The sequence below is a fragment of the Ornithorhynchus anatinus genome, chromosome 1 (genome assembly GCF_004115215.2).
Source record: "Ornithorhynchus anatinus isolate Pmale09 chromosome 1, mOrnAna1.pri.v4, whole genome shotgun sequence".
Classification (NCBI taxonomy): domain Eukaryota; kingdom Metazoa; phylum Chordata; class Mammalia; order Monotremata; family Ornithorhynchidae; genus Ornithorhynchus; species Ornithorhynchus anatinus.
The window spans coordinates 170,048,077-170,058,804 of record NC_041728.1 but is presented as its reverse complement, the minus strand read 5'-3'; positions in this window follow the sequence as shown (position 1 = coordinate 170,058,804).

The window sequence follows — 10,728 nt, the reverse complement described above, 5'->3', positions numbered from 1 at the left end:
TGTCAGCCCCATGTGGGACAACCTGATTACCTTGTATCTACCCCAGCACTTAGAACAGTGCTTGGTGCATAGTAAGCGCTTAACAAATACCATCATTATTATTATTATTATTATTATGGGGGCTGCTTTGAGCCTCTGCCCTTGTAGGATGTGAGTGGTTCCCTCTCCCACCTTCGTATTGGGCAGGGGGTGCGCACTCACGGAGGGGATGAGGGTTAGAGTGAGGGATGACGGCATCTTGAGTTCAGCTCGTCGTCTGGTAGGGCTGCAATTTTGGCTCTTCCTCAGCCTCATTCCAGCTCAAAGGGGGGCAGTTACTCCCCAGTTCCTTCCCATCCACTTTTCTGCACATCTTTCTCCCGTGGAGGCAAAATTCATGGGCTCGCCCTCACAGTGCTGCCTCTGGGGGCCTGGAGGGGGATGAGGAAACACACCTAATCCTCAAAAATCAATCAATCAGTAGTATCTATTGGGTGCTTACTGTGAAGCAGCGTGGCTCAGTGGGAAGATCCCGGGCTTGGGAGTGAGAGGTCATGGGTTCTAATCCCAGTTCCGCCACTTGTCAGCTGTGTGACTTCGGGCAACTCACTTAACTTCTCTGGGCCTCAGTGACCTCATCTGTAAAATGGGGACTAAGACTGTGAGCCCCACTGGGACAACCTGATCACCTTGTATCCCCCCCAGTGCTTAGAACAGTGCTTTGCGCATAGTAAGTGCTTAACAAGTACCGTCATTATTATTATAACTGTGTACAGAGCTCCATATTAAGCACTGGGGAGTGTTAGAGTTGTTAGGCACATTCCCTGCCTGCAAGAAGTTTGCAGCCTAGAGGGAGAAGTGCAGAAGCCACTTTTGATTCCAAGAAGCACCATATATGGATTGTAAACCAGAGGTTCCCGACCTTGCCTTAGAAGGAATAATAATAAGAATAATAACTGTGGTATTTGTTAAGCGCTTACTATGTGCCAGGCACTGTACTAAGTGCTGGGGTGGATACAAACCAGTTGGGTTGGACACAGTCCATATCCCACTTGGGGCTCACAGTCTCAAACCCCATTTTACAGATGAGGTAACTGAGAAGCAGAGAAGTAAAGTGACTTGACCAAGGTCACACAGCAAAGTGATGGAGCCAGGAATAGAACCCATGACCTTCTGACTCCCAGGCCCGTGCTCTATCCACTAGGCCGTGCTGCTTCGAAAAACACCACAGGAAAGGTGGCAGGAAGGGCGTGGGGAGCTGTGGGAGGTGGGTTATATCCCTGCTATCCAGCGCTTTGGAGGCGAGGACCGGGCTTCTTGCCTCTCTTAGGCCTCATAGGTGCCATAGTCAGTCAGTCAGTCAATCGTATTTATCAAGCATTTACTGCGTGCAGAGCACTGTACTAAGCGTTTCGGTTAGCGGAAAGAGCCCGGGCTTGGGAGTCAGAGGTTGTGGGTTCTAATCCCAGCTCTGCTACTTGTCAGCTGTGTGACTTCTCTGTGCCTCAGTGACCTCATCTGTAAAATAGGGATTAAGACTGTGAGCCCCGCGTGGGACAACCTTGTATCTGCCCCAGCGCTTAGAACCGTGCTTGGCACATAGTAAGCACTTAACAAATACCATCATTATTAGAATTACAATAAAACAGACACGTTCCCTGCCCAGTTTACAGTCTAGAGGGAGAAGCAGAGAATAATATAAATAAAATCACAAATATGTACATAGATTTTTGGGGGCTGGGAGGGGAGATGAATAAAGGGAGCAAGTCAAGGAGACAGAGAGGGGAGTGGGAGAAGAGGAAAGGGGGAGCTTCGTCTGGGAAGGCCTCTTGGAGGCGGTGGGTCTTCAGTAAGGCTTTGAAGCGGGGGAGAGTGATCTTATATGTTGTTCTATGCAGATGATTGGAAGAGTCCAGGATATGGGATTGGGGATGAGCCAATAAATAAGGAACTCCGGTTTGAAGAAGGAGCATGTTTGACAAAGCATCCTGGAGGGGAAGCTGAATTTGGGGTTTCCGGGCATGACGGCTTGGGTAGGCCATGGCCATAAGAGGGCAGCTTTGTGTTACAATTGACAGGAAACAGCCAAGTCTACCTCTTTTATGAGTTTGTTAATCTGTCATATTTATTAATCAATCAGTCAATCGAGCGATCATATTTATTGAACGTTTACTACACAGAGCACTGTACTAAAAGCTCGACAGAGTACAATATAACAGACACATTTTCTGCCCTCCACGAGCTTAGAGTCTAGAGAGGGGACGGACATTATTATAAATAAATAAATTACCGATACGGACATTAAGTGCTGTGGGGCGGGGAGGAGGTCAATAAAGGGAGCAAATCAGGGTGATACAGAAAGGAGTGGGAGGGGGGGAGGGGGTAAATATAGGGAGCAAATCAGGGTGATGCAGAGAGGAGTGGGAGAAAAGGAAACGAGGGCTAAATCAGGGAAGGCCTCTTGGTGGGAATGTGCCTACGGTGATGTTTTGAAGGTGGGGAGAGTCATTGTCTGTCAGAAATGAAGAGGGAAGGCCATCCAGGTCAGGACGTGGGCGAGAGGTCAGAGGCAAGATAGATGAGATCACCGTACAGTGAATGGGTGGGCATTAGAGGAGCGAAGTGAATGGCTGGGGTGGAAGTGAAAAAGCAGGAAGGTAAGGTGGGAAGGGCAAGGTGAATGAGTGCTTTATAGCCAAAAGTTAAGAGCTTCTGTTTCATTTGGAGGTGGATGGGCAACCACTGAAGGTACTTGAGGAGTGGGCAAATGTGGACTGAACTATTCCGTTGAAAAAGATCGGGGCAGAGGAGTGAAGTATGGACTTGAGTAGAGAGAGACAGGAGGTAGGGAGGTCAACAAGGAGGCTAACACAGAAATCGAGGAGGGATAGGATAAGCGCTGGGATTAAGGTGGTAGCAATTTAGATGGAGAGAATGGATGGATTTTAGCTACGTTGTGAAGTTTGAACAGATGCGATTTAATGATAGATTGAATATGTGGGTTTAATGAGAAACCATCTGCTTTGAGGTGGTAATTGAAGCCATGGGAGCAAATGAGTTCTCCAGGGGAGTGGGTGTAGAAAGAATGCTTACTTGGTGCAGAGCACTGTACTAAATACTTGGGAGAGTACAATTTAAAAGAAGTGGTAGATATGTTCACTGTCCACAATGCTTACTATGTGCACTGAACAGCACTGAGGTAGATACAAGTTAATCAGTTGGACCCAAAAACTGCCCCACATGGAGCTCACAGTCTTAAGCCTCATTTTACAGATGAGGTAACTGAGGCCCAGAGAATTTAAGTGACTCGTCCAAGGTCACCCAACAGGCAAGTGGCGGAGCTGGGATTAGAACCCAGGTCTTTCTGACTCCCAGGTCTGTGCTCTATCCATTAGGCACACTGCTTCACATGTACTATGTACTATGATGAACTGAATTATTGCCTTATGCCGTCGAGTCGTTTCCGACCCATAACGACACCACGGACACCTCTCTCCCAGAACGCCCCGCTCTCCATCTGCAATCGTTCTGGTAGTGGATCCAGAGAGTTTTCTTGGTCCAAATCCAGAAGTGGTTTACCGTCGCCACCTTCCGTGCGGTAATCTTGAGTCTCTGCCCTTTACTCTCTCCCATGCCGCTGCTGCCCAGCACGGGTGAGTTTTGACTTGTAGCAGATTGCTAGCCACTGGCCAAGCTGGGAACGGATGGACAGGCTTCCGCTTGACTCTTCCTCCTGTAGCCGAGACTCGTAGAGGACTGGAAACATGACAGGTATGACCCTGAGAGGGGGAATGGAATTACAGTAGTAATAATAATAGTATTTATTAAATGGTCATTGTGTGCAGAGCACTATAATAAGCTCTGGAGAGAATACCCAGGTGGGGAGACAACTTGGGAAATAGTGGAAGATTTTAAATATTTATTCAGATTTAATACTACCATGTCTCTATTTGGAGTATTCATTTTAAGGGGGAAATAGGATACTTGGTAGAGGAGAGGAAGGGAAGTGGACAGAAGAAAAGTTTTTAATGTTCACTTTATAATTTTACAGACAAGAATGGAATAATTTCATTGGTCTAAAAGCGGGCGTCGAAATGATGGGAGACTTCTAAAATCAGTCCCGAGAGACTCCAAAAAATGACATAATCAGCTATTTTTGGTCTCAAAGGAAAAAAAAAATCCCAAAAGGCTTTAGCAGCTCCCACACTCCTATTACTAATGAGGCTTGTGGGCTCCGCTGTTACCATCTTTTTACTGTTTTCCCTCAGCTTCCCGGGGCAGTGAGTCCCCTGAGGTGGTGGCTTCTCTGGTCCTCCATAGCCCCACCCAGGCTCACTGTAGCTTCCCTAGCTAAAGCATTGTGTGAGGGGTACTGATTGATTATCAAGACTGATTGATCGACTATCAGTGACTACCGGTCCCACAGCCGTTCAGGAGTCCTGGCCTCTCTCCCATCTTTTTTTTTTTCATTCACTCCCACTGCTTCAACTATCATCTCCATGCAAATGACACCCAAATCTACATCTCCTCCCCTGTTCTCTTTCCTTCCCTCCAGGCTTGTATCTCCTCCTGCCTCCAGGACGTCTCCACCTGGGTGTCCACCTGCCACCTAAAACTCAAGTGTCCAAAACTGAGCTCCTTATCTTCCCTCCCAAACCCTGTCCTCTCCCTGACTTTCCCATCACTATGGACGGCACTACCATCCTTCCCGTCTCACAGGCCCGCAACCTTGTTGTCATCCCTGACTCTGCTCTCTCATTCACCCCACACATCCAATCCATCACCAAAACCTGCCAGTCTCACCTTCACAACATTACCAAGATCCACCCTTTTCTCTCCATCCAAACTGCTACCTTGTTGGTGCAATCTCTCATAATATCCAGGCTGGATTATTGTGTCAGCCTTCTCTCTGATCTCCCTTCCTCCTGCCTCTCCCCGCTCCAGTCTATTCTTCATTCCGCTGCCTGGATTATGTTTCTACAAAAACGCTCTGGGCATGTCACCACCCTCCTCAAAAATCTCCAGTGGTTGCCTATCAACCTTCATATCAAGCAAAAACTCCTCCCTCTGGGCTTCAGAGCTCTCCATCTCCTTGCCCCCTCCTACCTCACCGCCCTTCTCTCCTTCTACAGCCCACCCAGCACACTCTGATCCTCTGCCGCTCACCTCCTCACAGCGAGTGCCTCGTCCTCGCCTGACCCGCTGTGTCGACCCCTGACCCACGTCCTACTGCTGTCTTGGAATGCCCTCCCTCCTCACCTCTGCCAAATTCTCTTCCCCTCTTCAAAGCCCTACTGAGAGCTCACCTTCTCCAGGAGGCCTTCCCAGACTGAGCTCCCCTTTTCCTCTGCCCCTCCTCCCCATTCCCATTTCCCCCGACTCCCTCCCTCTGCTTTACCCACCCTCCCTGCCCCACAGGACTTGTGTATATTTGTATATATTATTTATTATTCTATTTATTTTATTAATGATGTGTATATATATCTATAATTCTATTTATCTATTCTGATGCTATTGTTGCCTGTCTACTGGTTTTATTTTGTTGTCTGTCTCCCCCTTCTAGACTGTGAGCCGCTGTTGGGCAGGGATTGTCTCTATCTGTTGCCAAATTGTACTTTCCAAGCACTTAGTACAGTACTCTGCATATAGTAAGCGCTCAATAAATACAATTGAATGAATGAATAAATTTGTTTAGTCTTTCCTGTGTGTCAACATTGTTCTAAGCGCTGGAGTAGATACAAATTTATCGGATCAGGAGCAGTACCTGCCCCATCTGGGGCTCACAGCCTAAGTAGGAGGGAGTAGGAGCTCGTCCCCATTTTCTAGATGAGAAAAATGAAGTGCGGAGAAGTGAAGTGAGTTGCCCAAGGTCACACAGCACACAAGAGGTGGAGCCGACATTAGAACCCAGGTCATCTGACTTCTAAGCCCTTGGTCTTTCCACTAGGCGATGCTGATTCCTTCTTCGTGCTCGGCCTCTGGAGCGTAAACTCTTCGTGGGCCGGGAATGTATTTGCTGACTCTGTATTATTCTCTCAAGTGCTTAGTACAGTGCTCCGCACACATTAAGCACTCAATAAATTCAATCGATCGACTGATTTTAGCCAAAGGACGGCGGCGGTGGATGGGAGTTAACTCCCGATCCATCTGGCTGCAGGAAGCCCAGTCACCACATTTCCTAGGAGAAGCAGCGTGGCTCAGAGGTTAGAGCACGTGGCTCAGAGGTTAGAGCACGGGCCTGGGAGTCAGAGGGTCATGGGTTCTAATCCCAACTCTGTCACCCGTCTGCTGTGTGACCTTGGGCAAGTCACATCTCTAGACCTCAGTTCCCTCATCTGTAAAATGGCAATTAAGACTGTGAACCCCATGTGGGACAAGGCTTCTGTCCAATCTGATTAACTTGTATCTACCCCAGTACTGAGAACAGTGCTTGGCACATAATAAGCGTTGAAAAGTGTCACAATTATAGTTATTATAATTACCACCGGTCACTGCCGACTAGAGACCAACTTGGACGCAGTGAACTCTGAAGTCGGCTGGCTCTTTCCTAAGAGGTGGTGTCTTAGCAACCGCTTGGCTTCAGGGACAAGTTGTTGCCACTGAGCTTTTCCAGGCTGGAGGAGGAGAGAGCCCTCTCTCTCTGGACAACTTCAGGTAGGGACATCCTTCTTCTGGACCCAGATTCCCACCGATATAAGCGGCCAAACACCCCGAAGCTGGAAGCAGCCGACTGTATTCTCTGCAGACGGCAGAGAGGGGACTGTTTTTCCAGGGTGGCTCGAATTCACAGACCAGGGGAGGGGAGAGGGAAGAGGGGGTGGAGAGAGGCTTGGGGGAGTGTAGAGTTTCAACTCAGTCATGCCTCCTTCTTTTGGCAGAAGCTCGAAGCCTCCTCTCTCTCTCCGTTAGGAGCAGGGTCACGAAAGAGGATCCTATTTTTACACCATTTTGAGCTCTGTGCTCAAACCACTTGGTGATTTGGGTGTTGGAGGGGAGAGAAAAATCATAATTTTATCGACTCCTCTTCCACGGCAAACGTTGGAGGTAGGAGAATTTTGACGCGCTCTATCCCAAACGCGAAGGCTCGTTCTGACCACGGCTCGGTCCGACGATGGGAGACTTAGAAAATGAAAACTGGGCAGCTTTGTTTAGGAAATCCTTTTCCCCATGTGTCCCGGCCCCTCCTTTTGAAAGAATCTCTTTCATGACTCTTCCATTTACTTGCACGGAGTGGGGGTAAGTAGGGTAATACTTAACTCGTTTCAAACGGTGCAAGATCCCAGATTTCTACTGGAGAATTTGGATAACTATTTCAGGAATTCAGCCGCAGGGGGTGGCGCGGTAGGGGAGAGGGGGAAGGGGAGAGGAAAAATTTGTTAATGTTCACTTTCTTTAGATTCCCGCAGGCCTAACGGAGTTTTCCCACTGGTTCCGGCGGATTAAATATTAGCAGCTGGGGAGTGTTGTGGCTTCACCAGAGCCCGGGGCCTACCTCCTCTCATTTCACTGGACAATCTTGGCTTCTATCCTGTAAAGATTTAGCCTTGGGGTGCTTATGTGCTTCTGAGGCCCCTCTTTCTGCCCAGATAGTCCAGTTGTAGCCATCTCATTTCATTGGACAATCTCGACTTCTATCCTGTAATGATTTAGTCTTGGGGTGCTTATATGCTTCCGAGGCCCCTCTTTCTGCCCAGATGGTCCAGTTGTAGCCACACAAAGACCAGACGGGGATCTGTGAATTTAATTCTAGACTGCAAGCTCATCCTCTAGACTGCAAGCTTGTTATGGGCAGGGAACGGGTCGGCTAATTCTGCTGCATTGTACCCTTCCGAATGCTTAGTACAGTGCTCTGCACATATTAAGCCCTCAATAAATACCATTGATTGATTCCTTCAAAATCGACCTTCCTGGGGGGCAGCATTTAGGATGGATGCTTAGGGCTTCGCACATTGTAAGCGCTCAATAAATACGATCGAATGAATGCTTTAGGTGAAAACAAAATACCCAGTGTGCTTTTTTCGTCTGTGGCTAGTTCAGTCCAGTGAATATTTTCCCTCTTTCTGCATCCAGCTAAATTGATATAAATGGTAAATTTTTTTTTTACACCCAGTAGATAAATAATGCACCATTCGAAAGTTGTGTCTGGTTCTTGGCCTCTCTGTTCTTCAGTCAGGGTAGTAACGGGAAGTGCCCATTGTAGCTGTAACATTTCAACAATTTGGGCAGGAGGAGGAAAAGGTCTGAAAAGAAGCTGACCCTTCTCAGTGCACATATCCCCACCCCCAGGCAGAGAAGAGACCGGATGAGTGGAGTGAGTGAGTGAGTGCCGCTGGTTAGAACTGGGGGCAGGTTGGGGGTTGGACGGGGAAGGGATCTGGGGGTTTGGGGTGAGAGTTTTAGGGTTCTGGCTTAATTAGGAGAGATGAAGCCTGAGGAGGGGGGAGATATGGGAAGAGGCACAGAAAGAGGAGTGGTTTGGAAGAAATTGGCAGGGAGAACGGAGACGCAGCATGTCTTACTGGAAAGAGCACAGGCCTGGGAGTCAGAGGACCTGAGTTCTAATCCCATCTCTGCCACTTATCAGCTGTGTGACCTTGGGCAAATCACTTCACTTCTCTGTCCTTCAGTTCCCTCATCTCTAAAATGGGGATTGAGAATGCGAGCTCCATGTCGGACAGGGAGTGTGTCCCACCTGAATATCTAAGTGGCGTGGTTTAGTGGAAAGAGGCCGGGCTTGGGAGTCAGAGGTCATGGGTTCTAATCCCAGCTCTGCCACTTATCAGCTGTGTGACCTTGGGCAAATCACTTCTCTGTGCTTCAGCGACCTCATCTGTAAAATGGGGATGAAGACTGTGAGCCCCACATGGGACAACCTGATTACCTTGCATCTACCCCAGCGCTTAGAACAGTGCTTGGCATATAGTAAGTGCTCAACGAACACCAACATTATTATTATTATTTCTCAGCATTTAGTATAGGACTTAACAAGTAAACATTAAAAACAATTTAAAAATGGATGGAATGACAGGTCCAGAAACGTAAGTGCAGTGGAAACTTACGTGTAAAAATTCATTCATTCAATAGTATTTATTGAGCGCTTACTATGCGCAGAGCACTGTACTAAGTGCTTGGAATATACAAATTGGCACAATTTTTAATCCCCATGTAAAAATGGGGATTAAAAAATGTGAGCCCCACGTGGGACAATCCGATTACCCTTTTCCTACCCCAGCGCTTAGAACAGTGCTCAGCATATAGCAAGCACTTAACAAATACCATTATTATTATTATTATTACCATGATTATTTTTTGCAGTAAAATGCCAGATTAGTTGAGTCCAAACTGGATGGGGCAGTTTATGCCCTTTGAATTTAGGAAGGCAGGTGCTATTTAATCGAAGGGATAGCATTATTATTATTATTGTTATTATGGTTACTGTTGATGTGGCAACTGAATCTAGGATCCATTCTGTTATTAGATTGGGCTGACTTGAAGAACTTCAAAAAAAGCCTATCTTACAAAAATGTTGAATAACCTGAAACACTTCCTCCATGTTTTCTAAGACACCTTAACAATGCCGGTTCTAACGACTGCGGCATTCTCAAAGTCTGAAGGAGGGTGGGACAATTAAAAAATAATCCTACTTTATCTCCACCTGGCTAGGTTTCTTTCAAGCCTCAGGCTGATGGGCATAGCTGAATTTGGATTTTTTTGTTGGTTATGGCTGTAAAAATCGGAATCATTTTTCAGAGGTTTTCAACCCTTTTTCAGCATGGTCTAGCGGGTAGAGCACGGGCCTGGGAGTCAGAAGGTCATGGGTTCTAATTCTGACTCCACCATTTGTCCAATGTGTGACGTTGGGCAAGTCACTTCACTTAACTGTGACGCAGTTATCTCATCTGTAAAATGGGGATTCAGAATACAGCCCCACATGGGATGGGGCTGTTTACAACCTGACTTTCTTGTATTCTCCCAGTGCTTAGTACAGAGCCTGGCACATAGTAAGCACTTAACAAATACCATAATAATAATTATTATTCTGGAATTGGCATCCTGGAAATAAGAGCTCTCTGGTTATGTTTCTGGTTTGGAACTCTTGGGTCTCTTGGGAATAGATGAATTTTCTGTAAAGATAAAGTGGTCGAGACTCATCGTTATATTTCTTTAAAATTCAGTTGAGAAAGAATATTGGTAAGCACCCGATAGGTCAGTAACGTCATTTATGGACATTTATGGTGACATATGCTAATTTTTATCTGCTTTATGTCTTTTATTTCTTTTGCTATTTGCAAACAATACAATGTACCCGTTGCTTCCCTAGTTACCATAACAACAAGAGATGCTAACCAGGGAATTGGCTTTCTGGAACAGTTTCCCATCTCCCTTAGGCAAGTTCTGGAAGGGGTTGCTGCTTTGCATTTTACTAATTGTATCCATGGGCATGGCAGGTACTGTGATGGTCTGCGTCTTGACCGGTTTGATTAGTTTCCTCCTCGGGGGAAGAGAAAGGATTCAAAAGAGATGCCTGCTCTACTGCTTGCATGGCCTAGTGGATAGATCCGGGGCCTGGGAGTCAGAAGGATTTGGGTTCTAATCCTGCCTCTGCCACTTGTCTCTTGTATGACCTTGAGCGAGTCACTTTTCTCTGGGACTTAATGATCTCATCTGTAAAATGAGGATTAAGACTGTGATCCCTATGTGAGCCGTGGACTGTGTCCAGTCTGATTAGCTTGTGTGTACCCCAGAGTT